Below are 16,757 nucleotides of genomic sequence, written 5' to 3'. Positions count from 1 at the left end.
CCTAAACGCACTTTTTTAAACAATTGATTGTAAAAATAGTATGACGATAAATTTAACGTCAAATACGTAAGGGTTTTGGAGTTGATATGTTTATCAAACAATTCATGTGTAAACAATATTTTTTCGAATAATTTTTGAGTGTTTTCTATACTTATCAAAACAAAAAAAAAAGATCTCTTGGAAGTTTTTTTTAGCACTTTTTAGAAAAATGTGTGTAACTCTATCTAAACATTTTTATTTTTTTTTCTTTGTTTTCTACAATGAGTTTTAGTCAATTTCGCACAACTTTCTAGAACAATGCTAATTGTTTTACCCACATGCTGACGAGATACAGGCTTGGGATCAAGTGTCCCCGGGGATCAAGTCTCCCCACTCTCCCCTACTTTATACATCTAAATCGATCCATCACCTTACTGTGGTAACATCGTCAAGGGGGCTGTCCATACAACAGTGCTATGAAAATATTTAAAAACATGAATCTCGAAAAGAGATTTTATGATCGATTTGGTGTCTTGGTCAGAGATGTAGCTTATGTACCATTCAGAATTAATCGGCTTTCAGAAAAACATAATTTGCATTTTTTAACAAAAACTCGATTAAGACTAATTATGTTTCCAAAAGTTTTCTAAAGTTTGATTTTTTTTAAGGTGGTAACTATACTTTAGATTTTGAAGCCCTAATATTAGTTAGTTAGTAAGTTAAAACAAGCAGGCAGTATTTTTATCTCAACCCTACACAGAAATAAGTGATTGTAATATTAATCAGGAAATGGTGACAGATTTTGTGGCAAAAAATGTGTAATATTACACCAGGAATTGGAGAATTTTCATCAGTTTCTGAAGAATATTCATCAGGTTTACATTTTGACACATTTTTTTATTAATATTACTCAAAAAATAGGTAATATTCAACCTACCAAATTTTCAACATTCCAAAATTCAACTCTTTTTTCTGCATACACTCTAACGGTGGTTGCATGATTGTGATGCATGGCGGCATGAAAATATATCATAATCTGCATGAAATCTGTCGTCGTGCATTTTTTGCGATATAGAGGTTTGACATTTTTGCCCGTTACCAACAATTATCGACATTACCTACGGCTGATTGATTGTATTGCAGAAAAAAAATCTCAACAGAACGAGGATTGAACCATCAACTTCTTGATGGATAGTGAGGGAGAGAGCACGCACATATTCTTCCCTCTGAACTGCAGATCGCTGACATGTTTACACGAGGGCATAATTGAGCTATGAGCTTTCTGCAAAATCTGTTATAAAATGTATTTTTTTTTTGCAGCGAATCCACTATTACAGATTTTGATATGTATATTTCCTTTGGGTGTAGGCAAGCTGCTAACATAATTTTGTACAGTTCGAAAGCGAATGATAAAATTTCAAAACAATTTTGTTTGCAAGCTAAAAAAATAGGTGAATATTTTTTTCTATCTGAAATAAATAAACTAAAACTTAGCATAAATGCAAGCTAAAATTAAAAATTAGAGAAAGATAATTGTTAAAAATGTCCTGACAAGAGAGTTGATTGTTAATTTCCTGTCAGGCAAAAGTTCACAAAAAATCTCAAAACAGGTCTAAAATAGTTAAAGCTAAAAAAACCGTGCTTTTGATTTATTAATAGAACGTAGCAATTATTTCAAGTATTTAGAAGGTTACGGATCAAGTAAAATACAACCAACATTGCTCAACCAGATTATAATTATAAAACATATTTATTTGATTCATTTGCCTGGAATTGTCTCTTAGTGTATGATCAACTCTTCAGATGTCTGATTTGATCCATCATTTCAGTTCAAACTTCCGGCTATCTACCCAATTATCAAAATTTCTCATGCCTCAAAGCCTCTGTCCACCCACTTGGTATTGGTAACGCTCTGCTACCTTCCCCGTAACAATATTATTAGCATCACAAACTGTTTTGAACGCTCTTGACTTGAATTGTCATTAGCCCCGCGTGTTGTTGTGGTTCACATATTAGCCACACGTTTTTTACCCTCTTTGGTTGCGCTCGTTGATTTCGCAACCCAAACAACTCGAACCGATCACTTGAAGCCAATGGCCAATGGCCACAACAACTATACTTTAAAAGCCACATATCGATACACGCGTATGAAAAGTGTCTCCGCGACTCCATGAAGCAGGGGATTTGCATGGTAATCAAGTACCATTGCACTCCCTCTTAAATAGCCGTGGATTACCTTGTCACGGAACCACACCACACGCTCGAAATGGTCCCCTTAAGAGAGTACCCTGGCCCCTGCCTGCATGCTTGCAGATTTTGAAATCGCAGCCGAGTACGCGACGACCTTCTTGATCGATCGATTCAGTGGAACCTGCCAGGCCAGGCCTGCATGGTGTTCCAATGTCACGCTAAAACAACACACATCCACACGTGGTGCGTCACAGTTCAGGTCTCATTGTCGCACCTGGCAATTACCTGCGCTAGTTGCAGTTGCATTGAGTGCAGTGCGCGCAGAGCATAACTCCATGTAATCGTCGTTTCAAATGTCACTCAGACGTGCTCGGCCTAACAGTTTGAATGGACTTTCATTTTATAACGACTCTATTTTGCCGCCACAGCTGTCAAACCACGAACCGCGAACGGAATGTGATTGTACGTAGGTCCCTCTACTTGAGAATGATTGTAATTACACTGTGCTGGTGGAAATTACTTTATTATTTACGGCTTGATTCGGTTAGAATTGATGAAGGATGCAGTGTACGTTAGGGTGGTCCAAATCCGGACTTTTTTGGGGCTACCCCCTGAAATCAAAGATTAGCCCATAACTAGGCTAAATTCCAAATTTGAGCTCATTTTGACCACGGGAACCCCTCCCTCCAATCGCTTTAAGTTTGTATGGAAAAAATCGTCAAAATGTATGGAGAAAAGCAACTGTTTTGCTTTTTTACCTGTGGAAGGCGCCATAGTTATCCGATTCTTACCATTTCTCAAATGTAGAACCTTCATTAAATTTAGAACAACTTTCCCGAAGACACCATATTTTTAGGATTTTTTCCCGCGAAGTTATTAGCGCCCAAAACTGACCCTTTTTGCGCGGCCAGCTGTAAGGGGCTACCTAACAACGATGTTTATTTCCAATTCGTACACGCACGTGCTCTCTCTCAGGTTCAAACTCTCTTACGAGCTTGCTCGCCTGCCTGCCTGCCTGCCTGTTTGCCTACAAGCGCGCGCTGTTTCTCTGCTTGGAGTTTTGTCGTCGTCGTCTTTTTTCGTTTGCTATCCGCTGCGCTGCGTTCCTGGCATGTTTATTATAATTTTCAACTAAAATAGCAGGTTTGTTTTGAGATATAATTAGCATATAAATTCTTAAATTATATCAGAAATAAAAAAAACTGCGCTGAAAAAAATAGATTAAAGAAAAGACAGCTCAGGCTCGATTAAAAAATTACAGCAAATGTCATGATAACAGGGTTTGTTTGTTTTTCCAAGCATTACACGCAGTTTTTCGTATATGCTAAAGAAACATGATAATGATTCAATTATTTAAAAAAAAATCTTCAGGTAATACAAATGTTGTTCCTTTAGGTAGTTTGCTTTAACAAAAATTTACTTTAGTACAAATCAGAACAAATCTGGAGTTTTTTTTTGAAAAGGTCCATAAACCAAATTTTCAGTTTTTGCTTTTTGGGTGTTTTCGAAACCGCCTTGAGTCAGGGCTATTAAAAAACACCCAAAAAGCAAAAATTGGAAATTTGGTTTATTGGACCTTTTCAAAAAAACTCGATAAATCAAGGCAATTTTACAATTATTGCGGCAAATTTTCATTCATACTCTCTAAAATTATTTTTTTATTCTTTCTGGAAATTTCTTTCTGTGTTCCTAGACCAACTGCAACAAATATTGCAACTGTATCATTTTTTGTCAGTTTACCTGTAACTTTTTAGATTCAGGAAACATTCCTTTCTGCACAATCGTTAACTACCTTCAGATCTTGCAGTTGCGGCCTTCCTTTAAGATACTCACTTGGATTCAGTTTTTAAAAAAATCTAAAGAAAATTCCTTCCTTTTTTATCTAAAAAAAACTGCATGGTATTTCTTGTAACAAATGCAGATACATTAAAATCCAAAACGATGAACTAATTCATCGCTCTTATAATATGATATCTATTGCTGTGTTTTTTTTTTCGTTTTGTTGATCACATATTACATTAAATTTTATATCTCAAAACAAACCTCAAGAACGCAGCGCAGCGGATAGCAAACGAATACGACGACGACGACAAAAGTCCAAGCAGAGAAACAGCGCGCGCTTGTAGGCAAACAGGCAGGCAGGCAGGCGAGCAAGCTCGTAAGAGAGTTTGAACCTGAGAGAGAGCACGTGCGTGTACGAATTGGAAATAAACATCGTTGTTAGGTAGCCCCTTACAGCTGGCCGCGCAAAAAGGGTCAGTTTTGGGCGCTAATAACTTCGCGGGAAAAATCCTAAAAATATGGTGTCTTCGGGAAAGTTGTTCTAAATTTAATGAAGGTTCTACATTTGAGAAATGGTAAGAATCGGATAACTATGGCGCCTTCCACAGGTAAAAAAGTAAAACAGTTGCTTTTCTCCATACATTTTGACGATTTTTCCCATACAAACTTAAAGCGATTGGAGGGAGGGGTTCCCGTGGTCAGAATGAGCTCAAATTTGGAATTTAGCCTAGTTATGGGTTAATCTTTGATTTCAGGGGGTAGCCCCAAAAAAGTCCGGATTTGGACCACCCTAGTGTACGTTTGTTTGCATATGCACATGGAAGATCACTATCAGATCTTGGAAGGCATTGAACTACATTTGAAAAACTATTTGTGCTGAGTATACGGCTAGCGTCAGGGATGTGGAGTTTTCTTTACACAAAACTGTCAGTAAATTATTTGCTGGGTCTATCAGGTGATTGCAAATTTATTGGTTTTAAGGCGGAATCCTTCATTTTTCGTTTTGTTTTGTTTGTGTTTTGTTTTGTTACTGATGCAATGTAAATAAACAGCACTGGAAACTGTGGCGAACGAAAACATGGAAAATACTTTTTTTTTGTATTTAGCACATCCGATAAAGTACGTCTTGCAAAATGCCAATCGATGTCGACTGGGATTGATCTCAAGCTAGCTGGCGTGAGAGGCAATGACGCTTACCACTACATCACCAACTCCGATCTTAAAAATGTAATAGTAAAACAAACAGAAATAATTAATCATTTTCAACACCAGAGATCCAACCTTGATGACTGAATTTAATGAGAGAGCAAGCACCAGGGCACAAACCAAACTTGATGAGAATTTCATCTATTTACGCTATTATTAATGAAATCCAAGTCAGTTGGCACAGATTCAAAGCCATCTATTATCACGTTAGCGAAACAGAGGCAAACAAAAAAGCATTCCGAAAAAAAATGCTGTAATTAAGACGTGGGAGCAAAACACTTCTGGCTTGGCTTGGGCTACTCCCGCGGTGCGCTAATGACCCTTGATTTTTATTTCATTCCTTACGGGCCAGATCCCCAGAGACCCATTGGAATGGCAGCAGCCAAGCCAAGAGAACAAACTGGCGGAGTCGACTTGCTGCTGAGGGTACTCTTTCTCCCCCCTTAGAACCAGAAGTACTCGCGCGCGCTCAACTCGACAGTCATTACCGTAAATTACGTCTCACTTGCTGGCGCGTTTTGTGTGAGACAGCTATACTAAAGAGCCAAGGAGCTCTCCTAGGATTCCAGTAGTGGGCAGAAGAAAAGGCGAAGAACGAAGCCATCATCCACACTGGCACAGTTCTTCGAAATGAAGTGAATGAAGTATTGGAAAAATCCTTTGCAAATGTATATTACATACAAAGTTAATATACTGCATATAAAAATACATTAGAATTCCTGAACTATCATTTAAAATAATTTTGGTACAAAAGATAAAGTTCACTATCAAGCACAAACTCAAGTGTATGTTCCAATGGTCCATTGGTCCATGTAAAATCGACGTGATATTTAGACTTTCTAGATTATGCTTCCATTTCAATTGAAAATTCTCAGGCACCTTTTGGTAGCTCGCTGTATAAAAAGGTTTAAAAAATGGTTAATAAATATATATTTTTATTATTCTTTCAGGTGAACCTCTGAATACTACAGCTTGAACGATGCATTGAGCGCACTCTTTGCAACAGGTAACATCAAAAGCTTTTTAACACTGGAACGCCCAACGCATGTCCAACTTACACGGACGCCCAAGCCTCCCAAAAAAGGTGGAACGGTAACTTTAACTCACTGGTTCTCGGGCATAACTCAACCAATCGGGACGATTCTTGTTTCCACTGATTTGTAAGAATGTCTAGATGACCCTTAACATTTTGCAGAACTTGATTTGAACAAATCTGTAATTGCTGCGACCGAAAACATCGTTCCACCTTTTTTTAAAACGACTGTCTCCGCGGCATTTTTGGCAATTATTTTTACACGCGAAAAAAAAAAAGTTGGAACGATGTCGCAAAAATTACAGATTTGATCAAATGGAGTTCTGCAAAGTTTTAGAATAATCTAGACATCCTTACAAATCACTGGAAAGAAGAATCATCTTGATTGGTTGAGTTATTTCTGAGAACCATTGAGTTGAAGTTACCGTTCCCGTTACCGTTACCGAATGTTAACTAAAAAAAATCTTCTTTGAAGGTGTCTAAAATTATAGCTGAAATAATCTAAAAACTAACTTAATCCACCTATGTGGTTGATGCCTTCCTCACTTTTTACCAACAATGGGTAATATGCGTGGTTTGGACAAATATTTCAGCTATTTTTTTAGATCTCGAAAAATACTGGACTCGTTGGAAAGGTCTTTCAATTACCTAACCAACGATGGGTCGGATGTTGGATCCAGACATCGTTTACATACATTTAAGTGAGATCCGGCTTCAAAAAAGTACATAAATATCACTTAAGTGGTCTTAACTCGAGACAGGGTAGCCAGATATTCAAAGTTGCGGACTCGTTTGAAAGGACTTTCAATTACCTAACCAACGATGGGTTGGATGTTGGATCCAGACATCGTGTACATACATTTAAGTGAGATCCGGCTTCAAAAAAGTACATAAATATCACATAAGTGGTCTTAACTCGAGACAGGGTTGCCAGATATTCAAAGTTGTGGACTCGTTTGAAAGGTCTTCTAATAACCTAATCAACGATGGGTCAGACGATGGATCCGAACATCGTTTACATACATTTAAGTGAGATCCGGTTTCAAAAAAGTACATAAATATCTCTTAAGTGGTCATAACTCAAGACAGGGTTGCCAGATCTTCAATGTTGTGGACTCGTTTGAAAGGTCTTCTAATAACCTAATCAAAGATGGGTCAGACGATGGATCCGAAAATTGTTTACATACATTTAAATGAGATCCGGCTTCAAAAAAGTACATAAATGTCACTTAAGTGGTCATAACTCGAGAAAGGGTTGCCAGATCTTCAATGTTGTGGACTCGTTGGAAAGGACTTTCAATTACCTAACCAACGATGGGTTGGATGTTGGATCCAGACATCGTGTACATACATTTAAGTGAGATCCGGCTTCAAAAAAGTACATAAATATCTCTTAGGTGGTCATAACTCGAGACAGGGTTGCCACATCTTCAATGTTGTGGACTCTTTGGAAAGGTCTTTCAATTACCTAACCAACGATGGGTTGGATGATGGATCCGGACATCGTTTACATACATTTAAGTGAGATCCGGCTTCAAAAAAGTACATAAATATCACTTAAGTGGTCATAACTCGAGACAGGGTTGCCAGATCTTCAATGTTGTGGACTCTTTGGAAAGGTCTTTCAATTACCTAACCAACGATGGGTTGGAAGATGGATCCGGACATCGTTTACATACATTTAAGTGAGATCCGGCTTCAAAAAAGTACATAAATATCACTTAAGTGGTCATAACTCGAGACAGGGTTGCCAGATCTTCAATGTTGTGGACTCGTTGGAAAGGACTTTCAATTACCTAACCAACGATGGGTCGGATGATGGATCCGGACATCGTTTACATGCATTTAAGTGAGATCCGGCTTCAAAAAAGTACATAAATATCACTTAAGTGGTCATAACTCGAGACAGGGTTGCCAGATCTTCAATGTTGTGGACTCGTTGGATAGGTCTTTCAATTACCTAACCAACGATGGGTTGGAAGATGGATCCGGACATCGTTTACATACATTTAAGTGAGATCCGGCTTCAAAAAAGTACATAAATATCACTTAAGTGGTCATAACTCGAGACAGTGTTGCCAGATCTTCAATGTTGTGGACTCGTTGGAAAGGTCTTTCAATTACCTAACCAACGATGGGTCGGATGTTGGATCCAGACATCGTTTACATACATTTAAATGAGATCCGGCTTCAAAAAAGTACATAAATATCACTTAAGTGGTCATAACTCGAGAAAGGGTTGCCAGATCTTCAATGTTGTGGACTCGTTGGAAAGGACTTTCAATTACCTAACCAACGATGGGTCGGATGATGGATCCGGACATCGTTTACATACATTTAAATGAGATCCGGCTTCAAAAAAGTACATAAATGTCACTTAAGTGGTCATAACTCGAGAAAGGGTAGCCAGATCTTCAATGTTGTGGACTCGTTTGAAAGGACTTTCAATTACCTAATCAACGATGGGTTGGATGTTGGATCCAGCCATCGTGTACATACATTTAAGTGAGATCCGGCTTCAAAAAAGTACATAAATATCTCTTAGGTGGTCATAACTCGAGACAGGGTTGCCACATCTTCAATGTTGTGGACTCTTTGGAAAGGTCTTTCAATTACCTAACCAACGATGGGTTGGATGATGGATCCGGACATCGTTTACATACATTTAAGTGAGATCCGGCTTCAAAAAAGTACATAAATATCTCTTAAGTGGTCATAACTCGAGACAGGGTTGCCAGATCTTCAATGTTGTGGACTCTTTGGATAGGTCTTTCAATTACCTAACCAACGATGGGTTGGAAGATGGATCCGGACATCGTTTACATACATTTAAGTGAGATCCGGCTTCAAAAAAGTACATAAATATCACTTAAGTGGTCATAACTCGAGACAGGGTTGCCAGATCTTCAATGTTGTGGACTCGTTGGAAAGGACTTTCAATTACCTAACCAACGATGGGTCGGATGATGGATCCGGACATCGTTTACATGCATTTAAGTGAGATCCGGCTTCAAAAAAGTACATAAATATCACTTAAGTGGTCATAACTCGAGACAGGGTTGCCAGATCTTCAATGTTGTGGACTCGTTGGATAGGTCTTTCAATTACCTAACAAACGATGGGTCGGAAGATGGATCAAGACATCGTTTACATGCATTAAAATGAGATCCGGATATATGTGAAAACACATTTTTATACATAACTTTTGAACTACTTATCGAAACTTCAAACAATTCAACAGCGATGTATGGGACCCTAAACCAAGTCGATTGCAACTAGTTTGATCAAAATCGGTTCAGCCAGTGCTGAGAAAACTCAGTGAGAATTTTAGTCACATACATACATACACACACATACACACACACATACACACACACATACACACACATACACACACACATACACACACACAGACATTTGTTCAGTTTTCGATTCTGAGTCGATATGTATACATGTAGGTGGGTCTTTGAGCTTTTAATAAAAAGTTCATTTTTAGAGCAGGATTATAGCCTTACCTCAGTGAGGAAGGCAAAAATCAGAACTGTTATAAAATAAATCGAAAAAAACAGTGTTGAACACCACCAGTCTTGTTCAAAAGTAGTAGTTTATGCAAAATTTGCAAAAAGAAGAAATCAAGTGTTGCTACGAGTTGCTTACAATACTTTTTGCAATTCCGAAAAACGCATTTTGAAATGAATTTTATGTCAAACATCCATGAGTTAAGTAAACTCACCAATTAAAACAAATATGGAAACATTGAACAAATTTACTTTTCGATACTACTAAAGTTCAACTTTTCAGCAACCATTTCAGTGCTGAAAGGTGGAACTATTGAAATTTATTAATTTTCCATTTTTTAAAAGAAAAGTAGGCCGTTTTGTCACTCGAGAATGACAGAAGTTACGAAAATAATATTTTTATTATTTTGTGTGACTTTCTACTTCCCAACAAACATGAGAAGCTAGGTAGTTGGAAATGGATTTTCTGAAATAAAAAAAAACAAAATTGATGCATGTTGTACATACAGAAATGTTGAAAAAATATTATTTCTCGAGCATTTTTTGAAAAAAATACTTGTTGTCTCGGAATTTGCTCAATAGTTCCAGCTGTAAAAATGCTTATCCACCCTTTTCAAACGTTACGCCAAATTTAACAAATAAATCAAAATTTCGCCAATTTGGGCAGCTTAAAATACAAACCATATCAACTCCGGCAATCAAGAACAAGCAAATTACCAACCAATAACTAGTTTTCCGATCGGGGTCAACATTTTAGGGTGGTTCGAATAATAGCAATTTTCGTAAATTTTCGCAAAAACCACTTATTTCAAAAAATCATATCTTCGCGTCATTTCATCCAATTTAAGCTGTTTTAGACGCAAAAGAAAGGTGATGAGTTTGGCTATTTGGGAAAATTTTAAGAAGTTTCAAAAATCTAGATTAACATTTGAAAAAGTCGTATGAAAACTTAAAATGGCGTTTTGACCGTGTCTGGACCAAATCTGAACCGTACGTTTCAGAGATATGATTTTTTGAAAATAAAAACTGATTTTTTCGACGCGCCACGCACAAAAAACAGGAAAATGACGAAATTTTTCACTAAAACTTCGATAACTTAAAAATTTCAGTGATGACCTATTTATGTATGGGTACCAAAAGATGCGTCTTTCAATTACGGAAATTGATACCCAAACATGTATACACAGCAAAAAATCCGATGGTAAAATCGCATGCAAAAGCATGCACATCACCTTCGTCAAAATAAACACTTAATATCACACACTGCATTTACATTTTTTGCAAACACAAAAAAAAAGTTACCACCGACGAGATTCAAACCCAGCACCAATAGTAAGGACTGGCGCCTTAGCCCGCTCGGCCATCAGACCGATGAAAAATGAAAAGGATAAACGTATATATGAGCTTGACATTTCGGTCAAGTAGGTTTCCCATACTGATGGGCTACATATTTCAGGGTGTAAAATCACATAAAATTGCATTAAATAATGCAATATGGGTAATTCTCCGCCAACTCACACAGCAGTTGCCCCGACCCCTCTTCGATTTGCGTGAAACTTTGTCCTAAGGGGTAACTTTTGTCCCTGATCACGAATCCGAGGTCCGTTTTTTGATATCTCGTGACGGAGGGGCGGTACGACCCCTTCCATTTTTGAACATGTGAAAAAAGAGGTGTTTTTCAATAATTTGCAGCCTGAAACGGTGATGAGATAGAAATTTGGTGTCAAAGGGACTTTTATGTAAAATTAGACGCCCGATTTGATGGCGTACTCAGAATTCCGAAAAAACGTATTTTTCATCGAAAAAAACACTAAAAAAGTTTTAAAAATTCTCCCATTTTCCGTTACTCGACTGTAAAAAATTTTGGAACATGTCATTTTATGGGAAATTTAATGTACTTTTCGAATCTACATTGTCCCAGAAGGGTCATTTTTTCATCTAGAACAAAATTTTTCATTTTAAAATTTCGTGTTTTTTCTAACTTTGCAGGGTTATTTTAAGAGTGTAACAATGTTCTACAAAGTTGTAGAGCAGACAATTACAAAAATTTTGATATATAGACATAAGGGGTTTGCTAATAAACATCACGAGTTATTGCGATTTTACGAAAAAAAAGTTTTGAAAAAGTTGGTCGTCATCGATCATGGCCATTCATGGTCACCCGCGACAGACACGGACAACGAAACAAAGAGAAACGCAAAAAGTAACTTTTTCAAAACTTTTTTTCGTAAAATCGCGATAACTCGTGATGTTTATTAGCAAACCCCTTATGTCTATATATCAAAATTTTTGTAATTGTCTGCTCTACAACTTTGTAAAACATTGTTACACTCTAAAAAATAACCCTGCAAAGTTAGAAAAAACACGAAATTTTAAAATGAAAAATTTTGTTCTAAATGAAAAAATGACCCTTCTGGGACAATGTAGATTCGAAAAGTACATTAAATTTCCCATAAAATGACATGTTCCAAAATTTTTTACAGTCGAGTAACGGAAAATGGGAGAATTTTTAAAACTTTTTTAGTGTTTTTTTCGATGAAAAATACGTTTTTTCGGAATTCTGAGTACGCCATCAAATCGGGCGTCTAATTTTACATAAAAGTCCCTTTGACACCAAATTTCTATCTCATCACCGTTTCAGGCTGCAAATTATTGAAAAACACCTCATTTTTCGCATGTTCAAAAATGGAAGGGGTCGTACCGCCCCTCCGTCACGAGATATCAAAAAACGGACCTCGGATTCGTGATCAGGGACAAAAGTTACCCCTTAGGACAAAGTTTCACGCAAATCGAAGAGGGGTCGGGGCAACTTTTCCCGATTTCGTGTGAGTTGGTAGAGAATTACCCAATATTTATTTTACACCCAGGCCTTTTACACGCAGCTGGATTACTAATTTTTTAGCTGTGTAGGTCATCGCTGAAATTTTAAAGCTATCGCAGTTTAAGTGAAAAAAAGTTGTTTTTTTTCTCTTTTTCGTCATTTTCCTGTATTGCGCGTGACGCGTCGAAAAACTGAGTTTTTATTTTCAAAAAATCATATCTCGGAAACGTACGGTTCGACATCACCAATTTTTTGATATATGTTAAGTGTTCTTTGCGAAAAAAAATTGAAAATTGTCATTTTTCGAACCACCCTAGCACGAAGTAGGTCACCCTAATGGCCAAACAAAAAAACAGATCTAATTATTTTGGCCAAGGCACCCCAAGAAAAATGTTGAGCCCGATCGGAGAACTTTTTTTCGGTTTAGGCTCTTGTCAAATGGAATTGCTGTATAAACATGAAAAAAACTAGTTATTGGTTGGTAATTTTCTTGTTCTTAATTGCCGGAGTAGATATGTTCTCGTTACGTCACAATAAACGTCAAATCCTAAACCCAAAGTTTAAGTCAGAATCTGTAAAAATATTGAGGTACTTTCATTTTTCCAACAATTTAAGTATGATTCAAATATCTCAAAATGGTAATCATAGTCTTTACTTTTCATAATATTTGCAATGTCTTAAATTGCAAAAAAACGTCAAGTGCAAGTGTAAATGCATCAAGTAAAAATTTCAAAGTTTGTGTCACCCCCTCCCCCTTTAAAATCGGTCCGCAAAATTAGAGGACATGCAGACATTAAAAAAACTTAAAAATTTTGTTCGAAATAGAGTTCTTATCAACTGAAAACTATTTCAAATGCATTTACCTGTGTTTAAAATCATATTTAGCATGTCAGTGGTCAATTAAAAATATTTTTTTTTGTAAAATTCCATTGTACAGTACTGAAAAAAGCTTTTTCTTCGGCGAAAAAAAAACTTTCATCAATACACAAAAACTGGGCAAATGTAAAATACATTTCAAAACACATTTTTCATTCGAATGTTAATACCATGGCTTGTAATTTCAAATTTTATATTCGAAAATAAATTATGAATGTTATGAAAACTTATTTAGAACAATTCTGTTTGGAACTTTGAAAACGTTTTCTTCCATTAAAATAAGCCTCAAGAATTTGCAAAGTTTATTGTTAATTCCAATGTAAATTTGTATTACAAACATTGCCAACAAACTATCCTGATTACAGCTTCATCATGGATGTAACCAATTCTGATTGGTTGGACCTTGCTGTAAAGCGAAATGATTGTTGATTTTCACATTTTCCATGAATTGTGACCAGTTTGGTTATTTGCTTTTACGATTAAAAATAAATTAAATTATGGTGGATTAAACACACCAACCGACCAGCGAACGTGCATTGTTATTTCAACACATGTGCATAAAATGTATCCAAAACATGGTCACATCGTCGTATACCATGTTCCATCCAGCCACTCTCACCCTTAACCCTCACTGCGCGGCTTTGTTTTGATACAAAACACACACAGACACGAGCGCAGTTTGGGTGAGGTAGGTTAGAAATGTGCTTACTCTTCAATAACACTCTCTTCCTCTGTTCCGGGGGGGCTCAAACACAAAGCAGCTGCAAAATCGCCCGAAAATCGACATGTTGCACTATTTGCACACGTTTAATTTTGAAAGGGGCAGAGCTTTAGCGCAACCAAAGTGCAAAATCAACACGTACAACAAAAATCCATTAGAACCAGCAAAATTTGGTTGGTTTGTTGACTTGCACAAAATGGATAAATTTTGGCGGGTCGAATTTCCGCTGCCGAAATCTTCAATCGGCTGATTTTTTTGCGTGGTTCAATCAACGCCTAGAACGCATGAATTGAAAAAGGAAGTGCTGCAGGAGCAAAATGCTGAATTTTGTGCGTGTCGCTCTGAATGATTCGTTTGCTTTTTCACTTCCATTGATTTGTTTCAGGTTTTTATTTTTATTAAATTCAGCCTCCACTGCATTTTTTCGATCATTCTCATTTTAATTTAATATTTGCAGATCGGTATAATATTTTAATTTATTGCTTTTGAAGTTGGCTGATCATTCCAACTAAGTGCACTTTTCCATTCATTCACCTTTATGCTTACAGTTGCTCAAGTTGTGTTTTATGGCTTCACGCAGGGGTTCATTGTGTACAAAAAAAGCACAAAACTTTCTCACGCATTCACGACTCGTGGCGACTGGTTTCATGTTTAACTTTTGTATTTCTTGCCAGGCCCCGCCAGATCTTGCCCAGAGGTCTTGATTAACTTTGAAGATAGCGAAAAAATACTAAAAAGAAACAAACTAATTCCCGGTGATGTATGACGTTGCCCGCCGGGTTCTCTTCTTGCATGGTAATTGTTGCAAATTAAGCCACGTGAACCGGAATTTCTCCGGAGATAGGGATCGTGTCCAAAAACAGCGAAAACGGGTACGACGGTTACGACACAATACCGGTTGGAGTTGAGATCTACGGCAGTTTAGGTTTATTCTGGGACTACAATGAATTAAGCGAACTTTGAGTGAGTCAGATTTCAAAATTGTTCAACGATTTTCCATTTCGAAGTATATTTTAAAGAAATCGTTACCTCAGCAATAGACGAATATTGACTCTCAAAAAAGTATGATAATAGTAGTTTTTGCAATTCCGTCGTGAAGCTACTTACTTTTCCTGTCATTCTTGAACGACGAAATAGCCTACTTTTCTGTACCAAAAATAACAGAATCGAATAGCTATTCAAAATAAATGCTGAAAAGTTCTACTTTTCAGCACTCAAATGGGTGCTGAAAAGTTGAACTTTTCAGCACCTGTTTTGAAAAGTAACACTTTTCAACATTTTTTTGATTTAAACGATTTATTGACAAAATACATGAAAATTTGACATAAAATTTCACTCAGTGTGTGTTTTTTGGAATTGCAAAAATGTTGTATGGAACTCGTTGCAAAACTTGATTTTTTCACCACTCTTCGTATTTATCCAACTCAGTGAACCTGCATAAACTACTATCATGCAACAAGTTGTAAAAAGAGGATTTTTTCAGCACGAGTCGTACATTTATCCAACGAGGTTCACCGAGTTGAATAAATACGAAGAGTGGTGAAAAAATCAAGTTTTGCAACGAGTTCCATACAACATTTTTTGCAATTCCAAAAAACACACACTAAGTGAAATTTCATGTCAAATTTTCATGTATTTTGTCAATAAATTGTTTAAATAAAAAAAATGTTGAAAAGTGTTACTTTTCCAAACAAGTGCTGAAAAGTTCAAATTTTCAGCACCCATTTGAGTGCTGAAAAGTAGAACTTTTCAGCATTTATTTTGAAAAGTGTTGCTATTCGATTCTGTTATTTTTGGTTCAGAAAAGTAGGCTATTTCGTCGTTCAAGAATGACAGGAAAAGTAAGTAGCTTCACGACGGAATTGCAAAAAAGATATTATTTGCACTAATAATAATTATATTCCGAGTAATAACTAATTCAATTAGGTTTTGACAGTTTTACAAACAAAAATCTCAAATTAATTGGTTTGGTGTTGCCGAAATCGGAAATATGTATTAGAATTTTTTTTGCCAAAATCGGGTGTTACCAAAAACAGAATGGCACCCTATCTCATAAAGGTGTTGGAGTTCGACCTCTCTTTTGGAAGCGTTTGAAAGTACACATCTAAAAGTATATTTGCTGGAAACAAACATCACTCAGGTTTTTTTTACTCATTTAATCTATATTTGAAAATCAGTATTATAAATTGTTTTTTTGTTGAAAACTTTTGATAGAATTGATCAAAATTATTTTTTCTAAATAAAAATGTTCATTTTGACAAGCTCTACAAGTGTCTTCTAGAAGGGCTCAACAATATACAAGGAGATCCACTGGTTTTAAAAGAGGAAATAAGTTTTAACTGAAATAATTCAGGTATTAATAAAATTAATCCAATTCATTCCTGAAATATTTCATTGTATCAAAATGTAATCAAAATTCGAACAACACATATTTTGAAAAAAGTTTAATTACAGTTTTAAAAATAGACCATTTCCGTGTACAAATGTAACGAACATCGTTTTTATGATCGTTGAAAATCTCTTATAAGATTAGTAATATAGAAACGCTCGAGTCGTAACAAACGTCAAAAAGGTCATTCTCATGCAGAATTTACTAAACTTTTTAAAAAATACTTCTAAAAGCTCACAATT

At 36.3% G+C, this 16,757-nt stretch overlaps 1 protein-coding gene across 5 annotated transcripts in view; it reads left to right on the top strand.

The window, feature by feature from the left end:
* LOC120412535 (mucin-17-like) overlaps nucleotides 1-16,757 on the top strand; it is a 171,454-nt gene that overhangs the window by 70,459 nt on the left and 84,238 nt on the right. For all 5 annotated transcript variants that reach the window (XM_052708426.1, XM_039573031.2, XM_052708428.1 and 2 more), the window contains one exon: nucleotides 6,108-6,163. The gene's annotated coding sequence lies outside the window, so the exon portion shown is untranslated. The remainder of the gene's footprint in view (nucleotides 1-6,107; nucleotides 6,164-16,757) is intronic.

Source organism: Culex pipiens, chromosome 2 (assembly GCF_016801865.2).
Source record: "Culex pipiens pallens isolate TS chromosome 2, TS_CPP_V2, whole genome shotgun sequence".
Taxonomy (NCBI): domain Eukaryota; kingdom Metazoa; phylum Arthropoda; class Insecta; order Diptera; family Culicidae; genus Culex; species Culex pipiens.
This window is presented reverse-complemented; position numbering and strand designations above follow the sequence as displayed.